The sequence below is a fragment of the Fistularia commersonii genome, chromosome 12, assembly GCF_037954325.1.
Source record: "Fistularia commersonii isolate RoL2024-O1a breed Wild chromosome 12, RoL_Fcom_v1.0, whole genome shotgun sequence".
Classification (NCBI taxonomy): Eukaryota; Metazoa; Chordata; class Actinopteri; order Syngnathiformes; family Fistulariidae; genus Fistularia; species Fistularia commersonii.
The window spans coordinates 14,281,140-14,303,898 of NC_141295.1; the positions used below are offsets into that span (position 1 = coordinate 14,281,140).

Genomic DNA, 22,759 nt, shown 5'->3' on the forward strand with positions numbered 1-22,759 from the left:
TAATGAAATTCGCCATAGAAAATTCATTTGATATTTCAATCGACAACCATGCATTGTTCAAAGACAGTACCTGAAAGGTAACATTACACAGGTATTGAAATATCAATAAATCACCTAAAAATTTTTAATAAATAAGACTTGCAGTAGAAACCAAATATGTTAATATACTTTCAGTACCATCACTGTAACTTTGTTCAAGCTGTCTATACAACTTCACAAACACATCTAATTTTTACAATTTCAGCAGTCTTAATAAACCAATTGTATTTTCAGAATCAGAATACTTTATTGATCCCCAACCTTTTCGGGTACTGTCTTTGAACATTGCAAGGTCGTTGTTTAAAATATAACAAATATTTTGATCGCCATGTCAATTTATTCACTATTCTCTCATGCGGTTTTGTGCACACAAGGTTGAAAGTGGTCTTGAGTCGATCCCAGCTGGCATAGGGCGAGACGCTGTGTACACCCTTGACTTGTCGCCATAGCGCCACAGGGCGATGGATAGAAACATACAACCGTGTACCCTCACATTCACAATTTATAGTTTGCAATTCACCTCTAGCATGTTACTGGGTTGTCGGAGGAAGCTGAGAACCCAGAGAAAACCCACGCTGGCACAGCAAGGCCCCGGGTCACAGTGGATTCAAATTGGGAATCTAATTGCTGTGAGCCGACAGCTTCCAAACTTACTCCACAACTGCTTCAAAATGCTGTCAGTATTAACTTAGAAATGATAACTTTTTTTATTTATTAGCAAATTAAACATATCATACAACATTTTGAACAAAATATAGTGCCGTTTGTCCAAGCAAAGATTGTTTGCATATGTGTGCTTATAAATATTTACCTTTTCTTGGTCATTGCAGTCTGAGGGAATGTAAAAAGACAAAAATCTGTGCTCTACTTTAGGGCATTATGTGCTAAAACACACAGCAGATTGTGGACATATATGAAGGTGACCTCGATCTTTGTGGATGCACAGATACATAAGCAATTAAGCTTACATAATTCAAATTGCCTGTGTGTGTGTGTGTGTGTGTTAAAGATAACTGAAGACGTTCACTGGCCACATGGTCCCAGAGTGGGGGTTAAGGGAGAAGACGAGGCCGGGATGGGCTGGAGGAGTGGATGAGACAAAAGGAGAGGTGGAACCCACGTTTATGTCCAGGAATAACTCAGAGGAGCTACCAGGCCCCCTGCCCAGCCTGTGGGGTGAGAGACCTTGGTGTTGGACCCAAGCCAGCTTAGTGGGGTTCCTGCTCACACACGCGGTGAGAGGAGGCCAGGGATGCAGCTATCGAGAGATGACAGTGTGTTTGTGGACATGAATGAGTGTCTATCCTTCACCCTGGCAGACGAAGTGTTGGCAGAACATCCCAACCCACTCAGTCTCAGAGGGCCACAAAGTCCTGTTACCCTTCCTCATTCATTTGTTAACTTGCCTCTCTTCTTTTCTGTGTCCTCGCTTTCACGCTGAGAGAAGCTACTTTATATATGACCAGTGCCATTCAAAACCACCTCCCTACTTTCATGCTGCCCTCTGGCCAGCATGGAAATGAGCCATCTCAGACAAGAAACAGTGAGTGCTGCCACTGCACAGGCAAACACGGGCGCCTCTTGTGATTTTAATTTGCAATTTCAATAACTTATTAGAATCGCATTTTATAAATACGATGCCAAGAAAAACCTGTGTGTTAAATCAGGTCGGTTTGTATTTATATTCCCCTCCTGTCTTAAAAATTGCAATTAAATTTGTCTGATGAAGTCAAAAGAACCATTACTCTAAGTCATCTTGGATGCTCCTCTACCATCTAAACATCAACATACCACCAAATTAAAAAGGCAAAGATTTTTCTAACTTATAAAAAATCATGATTTGTTGTTTTTAGATACTCCTGTGTGGCATCCTTCTGAAGGGCACCTTTCTGAACTCAAATGAGCGATGGTGTCCTTGAGCACGTGTGTGTTTTATGCACGTGTCATACATATGGATTGGCATCTTTCCTCGTTCTGCTGGCAACTCTTCAGCATGTTAGGCGAATGCCATTGGAGAATGATAAAGTAGTCACAAGGTGGGTCAGTACATTCATTAACACCGAAGCAATATTGGTTGATAAATACCTGCTTAGCAAAGAATAACCTCACGTTTTCTTGACGCTGATTATTATTGTGGATTATACTTTAGTGGGGTGAATTTGACAAATGTGTCAAGAATTTATTTGCATAGCAACTCTTTCCGTTGACTTTTACCATGAATAAACAGAAATCCTGTCGTTAACTACTGTTTAGTAAATAAATGACAGCCGGAATATAAAAATGAAAGAAAATATAATTAAAACAATAGCAATAGACTGCCTTATCAATATGATATAGCTGAAAATAAAACTCTGTATTTTTCAGAAATTAAGTATTGTCATTAGACTTTAAAATACATTTTGGCTAAGTTGGCTCATTTTTTGAATTTAAAATACACTGCATGAAATATTGGGCATCTTTAAAAAAATGAACTTACTTATTTCTTTATGTAAATTTGTGATTATCATTTATGAGTTCACTATAAAAAAATGTGCATAACACATGTGAGGTATGAAAACTTTATTTTAAATGTTGTTTCTCCTTCTCTGTCTATTTAATTACTTTAAGGACTTGAGTGTTCAGTGCATGTGGGATTTCTGAAGGAGGCGTCCAAGGGCTTCACACAATCACCAAGAAGGCTCGTGGAGGCAGGTGGAAAGGGGAGGAAAGTGGGAGGAAGACCGAAAGAGTCAGGCCCTCAGACAGCAGGTGAGTGTGTGAAGGCAGGGGATGACAGATGCTTCTGTCAGCGTTCCAACAGTCGCCGCTTTGTGGGATCCATGCAGATGCCCCCTCCCTCCCTCCCTGCCTACCCTTCCTCTTGTCTTTCCTCCTCCCATCCCTCTCTTCCGTTTGACAGGCCGTGATACGGGGATAACAAGACAGGAGCAGTCCTCTCAGCAGTAAAGTGTCCACACTGGTACTACATGTGGACATGAGAGGGTTGAGGTGATGGAGAGGGTCCAGGTCAGGGCCCTAGGCTCAAAGGGTCTCAGTGGCAGTGGGGGCAGAGTTATAAATGTGGGGGTCAGTGTGTGAGGACAGGGGAAGGGCTCTCTTGCTGGGCTACGGGAACCAGCAGAGACGTGGGGTCCGTGGCAGTTCTGCCTGTGAGGAAAGCAGATGTTTTCACTCGGGGGTGTGCCAAGTTTGCCGAGCAACCTTCAGCTGCTTGGAGGTCAGGTCTTTAATAAGTGGGCTGGGTGCGGGACATTTTGGAGGCAAATGCTTCAACTTTGATACAACAACATATTAATTATGATGGTAGACCATAGGGCAGAGGGTTGTAGAGGAACATCCCACCCCACTGGTTTGGAGCCTCCATCAGGATGACATTAGCCAAGCCTGCCTGGCAGATTTACTGCTGTCCCAGCACCCGCCTTCTTTTTCGACCAGACCGCAGCAATGCCGAGACAGCAGTTTGGTTTGTCTTGACACAACTAGTAAATCTGAGCTGACATAAAGACAACTTTCAATCACGATGATATTTCTTAAGCTCCGGTTGACCTTATTTGTCATTTGATCAATCTTTTTGATCCCATTACAAGAAACACACAAATATTTCACTTTTTATAGTTTTAAGAGACTCTAACTTGAACCTTTTTTCATCAAGTTATACGCCTCTATCCTGAATGGCCCTGAGCAGTCCTCCATACATATAAACTGTGGGAACTCATTTCCAGCAAACAATCTCACACAGGCCAACAGTATGATACCTGCCCTGCATGAAATGGCAGAGAGCCCAAATAAATGAGAAGCTGGCAAAGAAAGTCGATGCACTATAAGCCAAAATGACCCAGATATTTTTCTCATGAGCTAAAAAAAATAAATCTGTAAGTTTTGGGCTGATATATTCGACAGGTGGTGAGAATGAGGGCCATAGTAGGAGGCCGGCGTAAGAGGGCAAACCACTTTGCTTTGTTGTAACTGCGCAGCACACCTTTTACCACATCTTGTTCAAAAATGAGTTTTTGTGGCTTTTAAAAATAGTAAGTTATTGCAGCACGACCATAACAATAACTCTAGTTGCACTGTTTAGTGTGTGGTGATAAAGGACATCTTGAAAAGCTCGGCGTACGTATGAAATAGGACAATTAGTTTCATCATGAAGCCACAATGATTACAAAAAAAGTGATCCTAAGATTTTTTTCACTTCCCAGCTCGATGAGTTAAGACGGGAGTTTCACCTCATCTCAACCTTTGCATTGATTTTTTGAGAGAGTGGGAGATCTGGGGATTACTTTGGAGAGCAGCAATGAAGACCTAGCTTATTGGGTCTTTTTTGTATTTGGCAAATGGGCTTGACAAAGATGGAGGAGACAAAATCTAGGGCTTACAGCTGCGGCACCCAAATGGGGGAACTTGAAAGCAGCGCTGGGATGGGAAGCTGGGAGAGACAGTACCTCATTTAGGAGTGGTGAATTTGGACAGGGGGCATGGGGAAATGTTTTAAGTAAACCACAGAGGCTCCAACAATCGTCAGGAATTGAGACGTTTTAAACCTTTAACGGGGACTGTGATCAAAGCGGCAGTGGATCCTCACTGAAAGCGGAACCGCGGGGAACAGAAGGGATTGTGGGGGATCACGGCAGGTTGAAAACGTAAAATCAGCACATTAGCTTTATAAGGGCGTCTGAATATAGGATGATCAGGGGATCATTGGACCCAAGGGGAAGCAAAAAGAATCCAGTATGTACCAAGTTGAGCGGAGAAAAACGAGGCCACTGCCGACAGAAAAGCCTTGCTTATCCTAGATGCTGTTAAAGTAGGAGCCACGTTGTTCAATTCCCATCACTGCCTCCAGTTTCTCTCAGAAACTATAAAGAATAGGCTAATGTCCCCTATTGCTGATCTATGATAGGTGACAAAATGCTACAGTCACAATATCAAGGATCATTTCTCATTATTCGTTTATTGTCGATACCACTTACCTACCGTGGCGGGACCGGAGCATATCCCAGCTGTCACTGGGCAATATGCAGGCTACACCTTGGACTGAGTCACCAGTTGTCAAATGTAGATTTACTCTCTCATTCACACATCTGGGCAATTTAGGGTCTCCTTGAATCGGAGGAAATCCCACGCCGACGCGGCAAGAACATGCAAACTCCAAAACCGATCCAGTCGGGATTGGATGAGGGACCTTCTTGCTGTGAGGGGGAGTGGGTTAACCACTGCGCCACAGTGCCGCCACTTCTCATCACATCAAACTTTCTGCCTTAAGTTCATCGGAGAAGTCATTCGTATGACCATCATTCGTTTAATTGGTTTATATGAAAGGGAGAGAAAAAGAGAGGTCTATATAACAGTCCACCTCACCTCTCCATGGCACAGCCTATGATCTCATGCCCACTAGGTACAGGTATGGACCTCACGTCTCCTTCCCTTTTTAAACCCACCTCAAACAGAGCACAAATTAGTCAGGTTCTTCCCTCTCTCGCTGCAGAATCTCCCAGTCGCAGGTCTAATTCCGAGTTATCGCCTAGCCTTGGGTAGCAGGGGTGCTTGCAATGCTGAATTATAAATCAAAGAGCACTAACATGAAACCGCTTGCTAATTACATGTTCGCTTCACTCCTTTTTCTTCTCGAAATGTCACTTTATACTGGCTGGGATCACCGGGAGGTAGTAGATGGCAAACGATCCTGTAACTGGCTTCGGGATTTTCGTTGCTAAATGACAAGGCGAAGATGATAGCAATTACTTTCCTGTGACTGCGATTTGCCACATTGATGTTAATGCTCACCACTTTTTCACATTTCACTCTGTCCTTGATGTGTGCTCCGTGGCTTAAAGGCCTAATATAGACACGGACCTGTGTGACGGCAGAAGGAGCTTGTGTGTCTCATCTTGTCTGTACTTTGAGATATTTTTATCTGCAAAATCCCTCCTTTCATGCACTGTATTTGTGACTTCCTCATCACCTTCATGTCCTCTGAGTGTCATTCTCCACCCCTCCCCTGTCTGCAAGGCAAACCAATTTATCACCGGCCAAAGGAGGCTTCCCTTTGTCTGTTTTCGAGGTTCTCCCTCCAAAAGCTGCTCTTCTAATGAAAGGGGGTGCTGCGTCCTGGCCAGTCCATGGAGACTTGAGGGGGCAGGAAGTCCAGTTCCAAGCCCAACTTGGGGAAGTAATTACCCCTCTGATGGACCTCTGAGAGAAGCCCTGCCAGCCGGCCGAAGCAACTCACACTACGGTCTCTTGCTTTTCGCCTGTGGCCTGGCCCCCATCGTTAGGAAGGCCCCTGAAACTGGATCTAATATGACCTGGATGGGCGTGATGCAAAGGGGTCGACTCTGCATGCCTTGGCCCTGGTAGCTGATATTGGCGAAAGGAACAGAGGACTAGTGCCAAACCCGGTAGAGAAGAGGGCCAAATGGGGAGATGGAAGAGGAGGGGCTTTGACAGGAAGAGGGATGAACGTTCAGAGAGAGATAAATAACAAGAGAAATGCAGGCAGCAGGTGACCCCGCGGCAGGGCTGCCTCGTAGGGACAGCGACCGACTGACCTCTGGGCCGGCTCTCGCGGGGGCCACCCACTGGTCACTTACCATCTATACTGTCACAGAAAGTACTGTAAGGTTGATAAGCTTTGGCCAGGGGAGGTGATTTAGCTCTCGAAATTGGAGCACTGACATTCTTACCTTGGTGAAATTCCAAAGAAAGACCTTATCCCCTTGGTAAACATGACATGACCTGTTTCGTTTCTTGTGACTATATTCTTATAAAAATCACCATCCTCAAATCAGGTAATCAATTACTTGAGTATTCAGTGGGTCGAGGAAAATTAAATGAAAAACGTCTATCTGGTACTTATATCACATTTTAACTAAAACGTATTATTTTTAACATAGATGCTTTATGTGTTTATTATGAATTTAGTGCATTACCCTCCTCCTCCTACCCGCACACACCTTTTCTTTTTCCATGCATCAGTGTCTAAGTCTCAAATGTAATTTACTTCACTGAGATCTCTTGGATGCCCATCAATCTCTCTATTTGTTCCTTGTGGTATTGATCAGCCTCTTCAACCGATTTCAGCTCTGCTTCCACAGGGTGCTTTTGCATCCATATCCACTGTACTGGACCAAACCCTGCTTTTTGCCCAGACCAACGTGGATTTATAATATACCAAGTACCCAAATTAACGGAAATAGCCCAAGTGACTAACATATTTCTAAATCATTGATTTGATTTCATATACATTTTTTCCTGTTCCCATAATTGTCTCATAATTTGGCAACCGTCAACTCCTCTGCAGCATATACACTGATAACTTAATGACTGTCTTCAACCGTCTACTGTCCATCATGTTTTTAGTGACAGTTACCATCAAGATATGCAATTACCTTATGGTCATATAATTCTTTTGTAGTGGCATCAGTAATGATTGGCATTTTCAGAATTTCATTTAAATTACACTTTAATTTTGTTACAGTGATGGTTTTCCTTGATTTTGCGTCGAGTTCCATTATCCATAAAGACCGTTTTCATGTTGTCAGGAATTTATCTTTATCAAAATAAACAAGCTACATTGAAACCATCCTATTACACAAAAAAATTACATTGGCTCCGCAGTCTGATACATTATTTGCCTCCGTCCTCAACCTCCGCCATTATTCGACGCAGAACACATCATGATCCTTTACTACGCTGGAGATGGGATGTGCAGTTTATTCTCATTCGACCCCTAATACACCACCCTGCTGCTCCATAGACTCACCCTGAATGCATCAACCCACACTGTGACAAGTCACGGTGGGGCACTGCTTAGCACTGTTACCTCACAGCAAGCCGGCTCTGAGTTCATAACTGCTGCGCTGCTTCCTTCCACAAGCCAAAATCATTCACGTTAGTTTATTTATTACCCAAATTGCCTGCAGCTATAACTGTGCGAGTGAAGGATTGTCTTTCTCTAAATGTTAGACCTGTGATTGACTGGTAAGCTGTACAGGTTAAACCCCACCTAATCTCAGCTGGGGTTATTCCAGGTATAGATAAAGGATGGATGATTCAAACTCATCTCCACTTAATAATGGATTATTGACTCTTATTTAAGAATACTTATACATTTATGGTTGTATGTATGTATGTTTGTCTTTGTGTGTGTGCGCATGTGCGTGCGTGTGTGAGTGTATATATATATATGTATATATATATATGTATGGAATATACTTTTAAGACTATGTGTGTGTGTGTACATATATGTATATATGTGTTTATACATACATACACACACACACTCACATATATATGTATCTTAAATAATACCATATTCATATTTATGTGCATATGTGTGTGTACATATGTAGCATTCTACCAATTAAATAATATAACCCAAAAATGTTATGAAGACAAATAACACAGTAGATTTGGTTAGTTTCTGCAGAATTTTGAGTGAAAAAATAATGTTATAAAATATCAGCATCATTAGTCTTTAATAGCATTCTCTGAGTTGTAATAAATGTCTTGAATTTATATTCATTCATTCATTTATTTATTTCCACTTTTCTGCCAGGCATAGATTCAGCAGCGGTGTTTCAGAACTTTTCGGTCCACTTTTGAAGTTGGGTGACATTTAATCACTGCAAAATGTCTTGACAAGGAAGCAGACAGATTAATTAGATTTGATGAGTTACAGCGCCTAATCTAATTTTCCTAGTAGATCTTTGCAAGGGGATCCTGGAATATTGACGCACTCAGCTCACATTCATAGTCTTGATTACACTACAGCTTGTCTGAAGGGGCCCCTGGGAAACAGTGGCTCACTTCTGTAAGACAGAAGGGCCCAACTGAAGGGGTTGTAATTGTATTTGTGTGACTGTGAGGGAGAGCGAAAGTGTGTATGAATGAGTCTCTGTGCAGCGCTTCTAACACATCTTTGCCCAAGGCAGTCATATGAACCCTATCCCATAATAGTCAGGGTTCTGCTCTGCAGAGGGGTGACAGCAGGCCATGCTGGAGTTGTCATGGCGATGGCCCATGCAGAGAGTCGATACTCGGTGAGGAGGGGAATCGAGGGGAGGGAGCAGACCAAGGGTTGAAGGAAGAGCAGATCAATGTTGCTGTTTGATCTTGCACAGGCTCTGAATAAATGTATATTTTAAGATGTCTTTTTTTCTCTCTGCGCAAACATTGACATTCTTCATGTTGATTCTTGACTTTTGTGAATATAGACTTGATTTTATCCAACATCTTGGACTTGTTATTCCTGCAGTGGTTTTCCTGCACTTCTGCTTCTGGCCTAAGGTGGCTGGGCCTGGGCAAGACACTGAAGGTTGTGGCTATAAAGCAGGCACGCTCCTCTTGGCCGTCTCCTGCAAAAAACACAGATGACTGCTATTCTGGCCATCGTCCACCACCACACACAGAACACATGTCCTCACAACGTACACAACCAGCCTAAGTCCTGCAGGACACACGTTAGACTGCTATCGAATTCCAGTTTTCTCTCCAACGCTGACTCCTTCTGTCTTCACCACAGAGTCATAGATACACCATGTTCGGTCAGAACACACACTTCACCTACTCCTTGTTTATTCTTGAAGTTCAAGACACTGCAGGATAGAAGACACATCATTTTTTTATTCAAACCTCACTGATGCAAGTGTGACGTAAAATCCCCCAATAGTTGGACAGTACAAATGATAAACAGTGTTGCATTCGGTTGCACTTGACTCCTGGGGCACAATTAGGCAAATTGTTTAAATGTTTGTGTCAAAAATTCATACGAAAGGCCTGTCAGACTGACGGCATCAAAAAGTTGTGATTGGATTAGGTGTCACAAACCAAAACTGTCTATCAACAGGACAATGGCTGACAATGTTATCCTGATTTATTTTTTTTAACGGTCATTGCTTGTTTTCCTTCAAGGTTAGATTCATCGGCCATTTCCTGCCTGGCAAATTTAAAAGTTTATCAAGACACTCGTGGTTTTATGGGTGCGAAATCCAACCTCTACATTATGCCAAGGGTCTGGAAATGTTTGGCCCTCTTGCAGCCCTCTGACAATTCTCTGGCTCTACGGCTGCCCATGCTACATTCCTCAATCCCCTTAGTCCTTCTTGTCCTTGATCTGGTTTAAATAACAGGCATAGCTGCTGTAATTATGATTTTATCTCATTTAACATTACTGGATTAAAGTTTTTCAAGGTTGGATAGATTGAAAATAAAGAGGGATTTGAGCAAGAATTAATGAATTATGCCGACTGGACATTTATCTAAATTATTTATTGTCTGTATGATATTAAAGCTATGCGGTGATTAGCAATTTAAATGTCTTGAGGGGGAGTTTTATAACATTCTATATACCGTGCTTAAAAGGAAAAATAAAATTGCTACTTGTCAGGCCATGCCTCTGTAATGCGTTCAAAAGGCATATTTATTCCTTCGTTTCTTCGGATGCATAAATTATTTATAGGAAAGGGTGTGAAACTGTTTTATTTTCTGGAATGCATCACAAGTGCTACAACACTTATTACAAGATCAAATGAAATTACATAAGTTGAAGAAACATTTGATTCAAGTATCAGTGACCACAGCTCTTCTGTTCAGGATTAATGATATATATCTGGAAGTAAATTGTACTTTTTTCCATTTATGAATAACATAGCTCCTCACCCCTCCCCACATGTCAGCAGAAATATAGAGAAGAAGGCTTCCATGCTATGCAAAGGCTCGGTCAAAGCAAATCAGTACAGTGCATAATGCTCAGAATTGATTGACTTTTATCACACAAGGATGACAGAGACTTAACCTGGGTTACATCCTGGTCAATTTAAAAGAATAAATATCCATATTTTTCATCAATTTATCAGTAACATATATGGCTTATCACAAATATTAATCTGAGTCGAGAAGGAAAAGCTGGTCCATTTAATCTGTAACATACTCTGTCAGTAACAATACCTCCTGAGAATGTACGATACGTGCACATGTGCCTCAGTGTGACTAAAATCTGCGATTCAGTTTTGGAGCAGGTGAATATGACACAATGATCTGCAACCAGATGAATATTTGACACATGGAGACTCAAGCGTTTATATTTTTCCACTGTGTCGATATGGCTCTTAGTACCTTTAACATTTTCCAGTTAATATTATACTTTCGTGTGTATGCGTGCAGCCGTACCCTCTCTTACTGCATATGCCGTATTGGTTTTTGTGTCATGCTATTTTGTATTCCATTGTTATGTTTGTGTAATTGTGTGCAGGTTAGATCCTCACTGGAGTGGCGCGTCGTGCAACATACACTCAGCCCTCGGCAGCAAACTGTGAGCTAATGACACAGCAGCAGCACGTGCGTGCATTGGCCCCTGTGCACCGCAGTGCCGCTGCGCCGCTGCTCTCCTCATGTCTGCCCCTCTGACCTCGACCTGAGCTAATGAGCAGGTAAGATGAGTGAGCCGGGTCGGTGCTGCCAGCTGAGCTTCGCTTCGGGTTCCACACAGTGACATTTGTCCTCATCGCTGATGGAAATAAACGAAGACCCCAGCCTGAAATTGAATGTTTTATTATAAACGGCAAGACGAGCTGCAGGTAAACATACAAAGCCAGGAGGGCTTGCATGTATGCAGACGGCACATTCAACAAATATTGATGGCAGACACATTAATAGTTCACTGTCATTAATTATGACACGCATGTATCTGAGTTTGGTGCTGCTGCTGAGGGCATCTTGATGCGACTTAATGTGTGCCCCCCCTTCATGGGACTCGACACTGCTACCAGTCAGATACAGCCACAGGGACCTAATTAACGCAACATAAATTACAGGATGCTGATAAAGCAGTCACTGATGCCATCGCAGGGCAGAGCACTGCTGTGCCAGTATTGAGTGTCCACGCAGCGCTCCGACAGAGCCCACTCACCTAGAGGGGGGGGCTGCTCGTTGTTCCGGGGATGAGAAAAGGAGTTGTAAGTGTGTATTAGTCCCGGTTTGGATAATGTGACTTGAATCATAGTTTGATTAACTCTAGACTGGCAATGCACTCAAGCTAAGCTAATCTAATGAAAACTGAATTTTTGTTACTTCCCTGCAGGCTGTTCACCCTTCTATGTATATTTTGAAGTGTCTCGTGGTTTGGTTTTTTTTAGCTCAACAGCTAATGCTTTGGATGTTTGTGGTATGTCAAAAGGTACAATTGAACAACCTAAATTGGCAATTCAGCAAATACATGTTTTAAAGTGACACACACATGTGTCTGATCTGGGCTTTCCACTTTATGAGATAAGAACATCTGATATAAGCTATCAAGCGTCCCTACAGATATAAGCAAATAATAATCACCTCACTAACTTGTTTTGGTGTTCGGGGCTTAAAGGGGAGAATTTTAACCCGTTGCTAATCTCGGAGTATAGAAAACACAGGGTGCCATTGGTGGTCAAGTCCATTCCCCATTCCAGTGACTGTAAACTGAAAGTGGCTTGTGATATCCAACTATGAACTAAAGATTAGTCTACTTAGCTGACAAGCTAAGTAGATGAAGGAACCTGGTTATAATCAACAGTTCATTTACGTATTTGTTGACATTTCATTTGCAACTTCTTGGATAGTTTGGGATTGTTTTTGATTAGAAAAATTACACTATCATTACATCGACACACAAAATATTCACTGTCTTGTTTTTTAACAATCATACTGTATATTTGTAGAAAAAAAGGATTTAGCTGTGTGTTTGTGTGATTATATGATAAATATGCTGAATATTATTTTTAACTCAGTTGAAAATTACTCAGTATATTATTGATGTATATTCGGTCATCCCTCTATGACAGGGAATAATGCCAGGAAATCTTAACATCAGAATGAATTTTGGGCATTTTATACTGGCGATTAATTTCTAAGAAATGCCAAGTTGTTTATGTAGATTGGGGTATATTTCATGGGAACCAGAGGCTGCGGCTCCAAAGTTGCCCCAGGCATAATCACAGTGTGGACCTCAACAAGGAGCGATCACAAAAGGACATCAAACAGGCTGGAAGTTGGTTTGGCTGGATGTCCTGGTAGATTATGTGCTTTGAGGTCATTGAGACAGCTCACAGGCAAAGCTTTATATTATGTGGTACATTTTAAAACACAAAATACCATTATAGACCATCGAAGTTTGTCATTTGGCAGTTTAATAATCTCATCGCTGCAAATCTAAAAGTTTTTGATAGATTTAACAGGCATGCATGAACGTCAGTTCTGGAAGGTGACAAAGCAGAATTGAAATGATATGAGATAAAGTGAAAAAAATAGCCTTGTCATCGGTGACAAATGAAGTAGCTATTCTGCAAAATCAAATGGCTGAATCTTCGAGAATCAGCTGTCTAAAAAAACGACTTGACGTTTATATTGAAGTGACAAATCCCTCTCGCGGCTCACCACTTTAACTTCGACAGTTAAGTCACGACTCTTTGAGAAAGCCCTTTGAAGTGTGCGGAGATAAGAAATGTTAGAGACGGGGAGACGCGGTCGATAAACTCTTGACGAGATGGAAATGGATGTCTGGAGCCGTCTTCCACTGCTTGAGGAGGCAATCCTTCTGGCCGTAGTTAATGTAGACATGTTGGGGACCAGCGGACAGTGGAGTCCAAACACAGAGTGGGCGCGATTATTATTTGAGGGGAATAAAAGTGAATGAAACAGCGAGCTGATGAGCCATGAAAAGATTGGAACCCACTGGCACCGAGATCTTGGCCGGAAAAAAAAAGAAGCAAGTAAACAAAGTGAAGAAACACACAGTATTCCAGCAGCTGCTGGCTCTTGAGGAGAATCAAACAGTGCTCAGGTATCCTTGTTCTATGTTTATCTGAGAACAACAGAGAAATGGGCCGAGGTGTGTTCCTCCAGGTGCATTGTGGGCAATGGCAGCGGATGCGCTGCTTGATTTGTGCTCGGCCTTGCTGTTGTGCTTGTCTGCAAGCTCTTGACATGTGCACTGCCGCATGAATAATTGAGGCCTCGCACGCAGTCAGGGTCCAGCAAGCACTGCTTGCTTTCTACCTTTCACTTTCCCCAGTCCTCTGTCTCTTACTCCCCTTTTTTCAACCTCCCCTAAATCCCTTTGTCTCTCTTTTTCTTTCAACCGGACTCAAAAGCTAGTCCTTAAAGACAAGGCAGGTAGCGTTGAAATGATAATAAAAAAATAAAAAGTAAGCGAGTAATGATTTGGTTTTGGTTTTTCCCATTGTCCCTGCTTGGTGAAACTGAGCATCTAGTTGGGGATTATATGACAGTTAGGCAATTGAAATACATCATTTTGAATAAAAATAAGAATAAAAGCTAATAATTGCATGCACATAAATAATGTGACAAGACTAAATGAATCAGCTGCTTTGACGGACACATGTCAAGCAGGTGCTTCTGTCAAGTCCATAACAGAGGTGTGAGCTGGAGCTGGAGATAAAGAAAAATGTGTTAACCGGGTCAGATTGATGAAGACATGCTAAATCAATGAGAAAAGACTGGGGGAGATGAAAATATTCCAGAGGTATGTGTCTCTGTATCTCCCTTTTGCACTCTTTTTCCCCCCTTCGCTTTTCTGCTTCGCACTCTGGCCGGCACAGTTATCAGCCCCAGCAGATAAACAAGTCTGGTTGCCAGATATAACTCCAATATATGAAACTCAATCATAACTCCAGAAACCGGCAGGGAATTTGAACGAAGGAAAGAGGAAAATGAAAGCTGCCATGCCCACAGGGCAAAAACCAAGGTCCCTTTTGGCAAAGTAAAGCTCCCTCTCTTCCCTTTTTTTCTATCACTTATTTATCTTAGAAAGTGAAAAAAAAATCACTAACCTTGCTTTAATTTTTTTTTTTTTTTTTTTGCGAACACTGTCTAGTTTTTGTTGCAAAAAAGATATACTTGGTGTCTTCATTCTGTAGTTCAGGACACTGATCGCTGTAGGGTACACGTTTCTGAAGTCTTCTTCACTCTCAATCTTTTGCCAGTAGGATTTCTGTGATTTCCACTTGTCAGCTAAGACCAGTCATGCAGAGGGGATGGGTCCTGTGCATCAGAGGGAGAGGAAAACTTAAAGGGAGAGAGGGAAAAAACAAGTTTGTGTGTTGAAGGGGGGTCGGGGAAGGGAGAGGGTGGGGGCGACTAGCTTTGACTGGACTCACTCATGCTTTGACATTGACGGCATCGGGAGAGGAGAATACGACCAACTACCCCAGAGGACTGTAGTGAGGGGGAGAGAAAAGGTGGGGAGGAGGTAGGGGGACTGCCAGAGGCTGCTCTCAGCTTTGATGCAGGGACTAGAAAGGGCTGTGGCCACTGTTAGCCCCCTTGAAGTGGTTTCATCACTTGTCACTCTTTCGGGCATCGCCTAAAGCCGTGGACAGCTCTGCTCTTTCAGGAGGTCCCGCAATGGATTCTGCAAGTGCTGATGCTCACCTTGATGTGGTGACATGGATCAATAGTCAGACCGGGGAGCCACTGGCACCACTGTATCTTGATGTTTAAAAAAAAAAAAAAAGCAGCTGAAGTTCCTCTCAGTGCCTGTGTTAGCGGGAGGAAGCGGTTTCTGTCAAGATCATCTCAGCAGCACACTGCAGGCTACAAAGTCCCGGGGAAGACACGGCGGATCAAAATATACCGCGCTGCCCAGAAAAGGGTCCGGAGGTGATGCAGAGGTTAAATAATTGTCAAGCCGATACAATCAATTATAACCATTCATTGAATGTTTTGGTTTTCACATAAAATCAGGGAATGAAAAAACACTTGTCACTTAAGGCTGCAGACTTTTTCCTCATTGCTTGAGCCTCATTCGTCTCACTGTTCTTGGGTTGCGGCTAAACGCTTTAAGGTTGGGTTCATCCCCTGGTTTGCTGGCTACTCTGTAAAATGAAAAAAAGGCTCTGATGAACCCCTTGAATGCTACCTGCTTAGCATCAAAGTATGGGAGCGGAGAATATGCATGAATGAATGACCCAGGTGAAATTATCCACCAGAGGCAGATTCTATGTATGAAACGCTGAATCAAGATTTGAAAACGTTCTTTAAACTTCAACAGTAGTCTCCTCAAAACTAATTCAGAAAGAGTGATTATTTGATGTCCTCAAGCATTTATAGCACAGAGAAGGAGTTTTGAAACAAAAAGTAGCAGAAAGATAAGTTCGTCTTTTGTTGAATGTTGGAGTAATTAGCAGACAGCTGGTGGGCTTTCTTTTTACAACGGCCAAAATGTACTGGCAGCAATCGCGAACCCTGTTGGGAGCACTAGGAATTACCCCTGACTTCGAAGGCTCTATCTGGTCTGCCCTGCGAGTAGGAAAGAAAAAGATTCTTGCCAGAGCGTATGTATCAGGGAACAACACGATGCACTTGACCAGAACTTACCGTCATGCAAGCGATACCTCTAGGTGCGTACCTAGAGCTGTACCTCTCCTTACCTGCTGTGAAATATGAATGACGGAATATGTTTTCCTTTTTTTGTCAAACATCTCTCAAGTTACTACTGCTACCACCATTTTTACTAACCACAAAAAGGTTAGATGAGATATGTAATATAATTAGTTAATAACAATTATCATATTAATGATAAGTCTGACCATTATTCTTATTATGTATGTATCATTTACATGCTATAATAATACGATTAATACTACTAATATGAATACTATAATAATACTACTATTATCAACAACAATAATGATAATATAATGATAAGAACGATAATAATAATAGCAATAATAAAAAAGATCAATATATTATTATTATTATTAATCAATACTACCTTTATGTCCACACATCATACGAATGATGAAACTCTATTGTCAAAGGCCTGATTTGATTTTATTATTTTTCCATTTTTCAAACAGTATGGTTGTCAGTGGATATTTTTGGCAAGCACACTGTTTCAAGGTTTCTTCGTTTAAAGATCCCATGCATCATATATTTCTCCATATAAGTATATTTCTTTGCTTTAGCAGCCCAACTCAATAAATAGCTTGAAATACTCCTGGTCCCAAAGTACCCACTAAGTACTATTAGTATTTACTGCCTGTGTTTCCTCTGCCCCTCTTTGGCCTCTCCTCTCCCCAAAGATAGATTACATCCAAGACAGCCTATGACCGATGGATAGGGGGCACAGTGCCTGGGCCTTTGGAGAAATATGCGCTTATGAAATCATAAATATTATCTCAAACACTAATTAGCATTAAGAGCACTGGTGATTTTATTTATCAACTTTAGCCACAATTAATAACCACAGCCTTGAGAAGAGCACAAGGCAGATAGGCAGGACATGTTTGCCGCGTCAAGGCCGTAAACCCATTACATACTTAGACTGATTGAGGCGGCCCCACTGGGGGAATAAGTAATTGTGCCTGGCCAATTTTGATTGCTCTGAAATGCATTCTAAATTACACTACCTTGTTCTAGACAGAAGTACATGGCTAAAGGGCCGGAATAATAGTAGAGTGTCGTGGGTCCAGTAAAAGGTTGCTAAACACAAGACCACCGTGCTTTTTCTACTTTGCTTCTTGTGTCTCTCGCGTTTTAGAAAACCTGGTTCAGCGTCGAGGTCTCATGTAGAGCTTCTCACTTAGGTTTTTATTGTTATTGTTAGATCTAAAGAACAACATGATATCTGAGCTTGTGAGAGTTCTCTGGTTCAGCACTGGAGTTTTCTTAGTCCAGCCAGAGGCCCACTTTAATATTTCAAAGAGTTACAAACTAGGTATAAAACAGTAGGAAACTGATTTGTTTATTAAGGCTCAGTCACTTTCTGGTATCTTGTTTGACTGATTGATTGATTTGGCAGAGTCCAAGCAGATGATTATTTAGACTCTAAACTTAAGAGGATCGTAATCAAGATGTGTCCAAGTTATTTGATTCATAATTCATACCTTCTGTCGACTACAGTGAATGTACCCTGGCTGTTTTAAGAGGTTCGCTTATTCTTATGGGCAGATTATGACAACTAAATTTTTACTGCCCTTTGGTGGCCAGTTTGTGGAGGAGGTGAAGCAGCACTTAAGGAGATATAAGACAGTGAAGCCAAGAGTAAGTTCACCACGGTGCAGTGTTTTAGTTAGAATGGCTTCGGGGATATTATAACCTATCTTTCGTAGCCTCCCTATCGCAGAGGTCTGTGAAAACTCAAAGGATGTTCTGGTGAAGTTAAATTTGGAGTCTTATAGCACAAGTTACTGGCCAAAGGAAATTTCGGGCCCCGACCAATTTAAATGAAGTGCAGCTTTTTTCTGTAGTTATTGTCCTTTCTATGAATTTCCCCTATGGGGATCAATGAAGTATTATCTTATCTTATCTTATCTTATCTTATCTTACCTTACCTTATCTTATCTTATCTTATCTTATCAAGCAGTTCAAAAGATGTAAATCCTTTTTTGATGACATTTTGTCATCGACTGAAGATAAGGGTTGGTGATGGCACGGTGGTTAACGCTTCAGACTCACAAAAAGAAGGTCCTAGGTGTTATTCCGACGCAGGGCCCTTCTGAGCGGGGTTTCCATGTTCTCATTGTGTCTGCGTGGGTTTCCTCCGGGTTCTCTGGTTTCCTCTTAAGGTCAAAAACTCTTAAGGTCAAAAACATACAGGAGTTTCATCGGGGGCCCGACATTGTCAGCTGTGTGGATGAGAGAGAGTGAACGCTTACATGTCAGTATATGAATGAGAAAGTCAGTCATTGTACTTCTACATAATGGGTGAATGGCTGTATATTTCCATATGTGGCCCTGTGAGGGAATGAATGAATGAATGCACATCTGAAGATTTTATATAATCAATTTCATCAGCGATTGTCGTGTCGATTGTGTGGATTTCAAGGAACTCCCAAAGACAGAAGTAAAAACAAACATTTCATCTGAACACACACTAACTTAGGTATGAATGAATGAATGCTTGATGAGCCCCACCCCTCCCCCTGCAGGCGAAGCCTCGTTGCGAACATTGGAAGCCCGTCTCGCAACCTTTTCAAATCACACATTGTTTTTCTGCCCCAAATCAAACAAACTGTTTCGATGACAGCGGCCGTAAAGAAAGTGAATTAGCGGCAACAATCTGTAACTAATGCTGCGGCAAATGGAGGGGCGGTTTTGGAAGGTAACGATCCCTCGGTTGTGTATTTTCTTCCCTTTCATCAAAGCGAATACCACAGGGCTTTTTTTTTCTGTTTTCACTACCTTGAGTTTACTGCACACAGACCAGTTTCTTGGAAAGACTGCATTTCCACCAGTAAAAGCAGAGACTTAGGAGGCAGGGTGAGATAACCAGTGGGTACGAGACTGCCGGTGGTGATGGGGCTATGGGCCGCGAGTGGTCTCATTAGTAATTATGTTTAATGTGCTTCCTTGGCAGTTTTTCTGCGCGGGGTCTGTCGCTGGCTCTTGTGTGGGATGCTCTCCAGGGCCCTCCTCTGTGGCCTCCCGCTTATAAGCGCTGCAGGAATCAGCACGAGGTCACAGAGCTTGCCTCATTCGCGTTTATTCCCCCCCTCGCTTTTATTGCACCATCAGAAATATGTGAACAAGGACCGGTTTTTACCACCCTGCAGCATGTCGGACCAGCGGTAATTTGTAGCTCATAAGGTTTTTGGGAGTTTGCATTGGCACAGAGAGGGACGCTAACTGTAAGCTACACAAGCGTCTCATGCCAGCAAAGATTTGGTCTGATAGCAAAACAACCGGGGTTGAGAGAAACAGCCAAACCCTAAAGGTGAGCCTCCTCCTCACTGGCTTCGCCACCCCTCCCATCTTCTCCGCTCTGCTCCCTCACTGTGTGGGGGGGCGCAGACCGGCCCTCATCCTTGAAAAGTGAAGTGACCACCGGGAAAAAACAAAAAAAAGCTCTGACAGCTCTCGTGCTGCAGGAGACAATGGCTGGATGTTTTCTTTCTTTGCAATCCGTGAAAAGCGCCGTGTTGAATTACCTTTCATTCAAATGCTCACATGCACGCTCTTTGTTTTGTACTCACTGCAGAATGCTGTGAAAGATTTTTGATGATTTATGTTTCTCTGAGATCTTACAGCCCTTTTGACCCTGCAGTTGTTGCCAGGGTTTGCATCACCTACAAATATTTTTTGTGTGTGTGTGCGTGCGTGTAAGTGTGAAATTCAAGAGGGGAAACCTATCAGATGGATGAAGATTGAACTGATGTGTTTGCAGAAAATCAGTAAACAACATTAATTTCATATGAACTAATAAGAAAGTAGGAAGTGGCAATTCTCACATGGGCTGTATTTCAAGTGTTACTCTCATCAAGCTGATCAACTTTTGAAAAAGGGAGATGTGAATAAAAGTTTTTGAACCGAAGACTCAAAGTCGTCTGACAGTGAGAGCTCTTTAAATTCTCACCCCCTTAACATGCATCTTACGTGAAATGTACGGAGTAATTTGTCATTCTCTAGATTTTGAGAGACCTTATTCAGGCTGTGTGTGGACCTGTGGAGTACTGATAGGGGAAACTGGCCTGCCAACTGTAGCCAAGACCTCTGTACTGTACACTTCTAAAGCATTAACACAAGAGCCAGTTGATCTTTGTCGCTTCGGGGGGAAAACAGACACCATAAGTGAAGCCAGATCTGCTTTGAAAGCACCCCGAGATCATACACTGTCTTTAACATCAAAAAAATGTCCACATGGATATTCTTAATGGGTTTAACGTGGATGAATTATTCAAATCTTCCCCAAGTGCCTCTCTCTGGCAAGCGAATGGTCATAGCTAAATGTTGTGTTTCTCGCCGCGCTGTGATAGAAATCCAAATGGTGCGTCTTGTCGTAGCTCGTGATAGTTGAGGTACCTGAGCATCTGTCTTAAAAAAAAACAAAAAAAAAACTCCACAAGTTGCCGCACTTGAACGAGAGCCCCTCTCGGTCAATTATCCGGGTTGTACAGCATTCCTCTTCTCGCTCGGCATCGCACAGAAGAGCGCGTACGGCTAATTATCTGAGCTTGCGTTTCCACAATATTAATATTTCCATCTGCTTGATGACAAATTCAATTTGAAGCAGGAAGCGTTCGCAATGACAAAGAATCCTTGAAAAAAAGAAATCGGTCTCAGAAAATGAGCAAAACACTCCCCTGCTGTGAGGTGTCAAATCACAGAGATGGTGTGAGTTTTTGAAGCGCCTGCCACATGCGGTCTGCTTCACGAACCCGATAAAGGGGAATGTCTGCCGAAGCTCGGTGGGGCACCCGCTTTGATACCCGACCAAACATGGCTTACTGTGACAACACGTCACAGGGAGCCTCTGTGAAGCTAATCTCTAATAAGGGATGAAATGCGTCTTCTGAGGTTGCTGCCGAAACGCCAGGTTGATCTTTAAAGTAGCACTTTTAGGGGGACCGCTGAAGATGATGCCTTGAGATGGCTAAAAGTGAAAGACGGGGTCCCCGCTCATCGACATGCTTCGTTTTCCCTGGGTTAGTTTTGAAGTATCCCAAGTTTAATTGATTTGTGAGTTACGACGAGATGTGACAGAATGGTAATATGCGTATTCTGAAATAACTCATGAGCCAAGATCCATGAAATGCTTAAATGAGACTGTCCATACTGTAATGCATTTGAAGTACAGATCCTAAAAGTCACAGATCCAATACGTGTTATTTTTCATGGACTCAATAGAAGTATCATTCAAATTTTTCATATACCGGGTTTTTGCTAGAGTACTTCATATCACTAGATCTGATCATTACATTTCTCCCAAAAGTTCTTCTCATAAGTTGTTTATTTTCCACACAATCATCATTATTATGACCGTTTGTAGTCTTTTATTTAAACTGGTAGCTTGGTTGGGTCAAACCGAGTAGTCAAGTAGACTCCTAGACTGTTCAAATCAGCAGAACAGCCACTCTGCACGCATGTAAAAACGTCACCCGGTGTAATTACGCCACCGCAGAACGGAGCTCGAATTGGTTTAAAGTTCTACTTATTTTGCCAGTGTTTGATTTGTTTTATGTGGTGTTCAGTGGTAAGAAAAAAAAAACAGACTGGACATCTGAGTTGTCATTTTGTTGTTTTTGAATTGCAATTGTACTGAACTGGTTTTGGTTCATGGTTCATGGGGGGAAAAACTAGACTTGTTAGTCTATTAGTACTGAAAAAGGATAACCAGCACATTTAACACAACTATATTAAGCAAAAAAATCCCTTTCTGCCCATAGTACTTGAAATCAATCTATATATTTTGCTGTTAATTACCACATATATATGGGATAAACTTTAGTAAGATATATGTGTGCCTCTTGTCCGGTTGAAAGGAACGGGCAGTGGGGAATTCAAGAATTCATGAGTTTGGTCTTGTGGTTCATAATGTGGCAGAAAAAGTAGAAAAATTCAACATGAAATTCTCCTTCCAGATACTATAAATTGAAAGAAAATAGCTCTTTATTTGAACCCGAACCCTTCTCCAGTTATAACCCCGTACATAACAACTCTGAAATCTTTTTTTTTTCTTCCAGCCTAGATGTGATACAGCCACAGGCTGGCCAGCGCTGAGTTAAATGTTATTTCCACATTGCTATATTTTTCCACTAATCCAATCTGCAGCCAGTCTGTTTCACAGTTTCAACCACTTGACCATAGTATTCAACACTACAATATATCAACGCCCAATCGCAGACATATAAAATAAACACAAATTAACAGAACATATGCTGCGTGAATGTGGATTACTTAAGTGTGCTTAATAGAAAGTCTCTAAACTTGTCTATTCAGAAAAAAATTG

General features: G+C 42.0%; 1 long non-coding RNA gene across 1 annotated transcript in view; it reads left to right on the top strand.

Moving 5' to 3' along the window:
* The first annotated feature begins 1,948 nt into the window (after window positions 1-1,948).
* The window catches only part of LOC147228937 (uncharacterized), a 37,072-nt gene continuing 16,261 nt past the window's right edge, over window positions 1,949-22,759 (top strand). The window contains exons 1-3 of the long non-coding RNA XR_015106967.1: window positions 1,949-2,075; window positions 2,647-2,787; window positions 11,291-11,468. This is a non-coding gene — a long non-coding RNA (uncharacterized LOC147228937). The remainder of the gene's footprint in view (window positions 2,076-2,646; window positions 2,788-11,290; window positions 11,469-22,759) is intronic.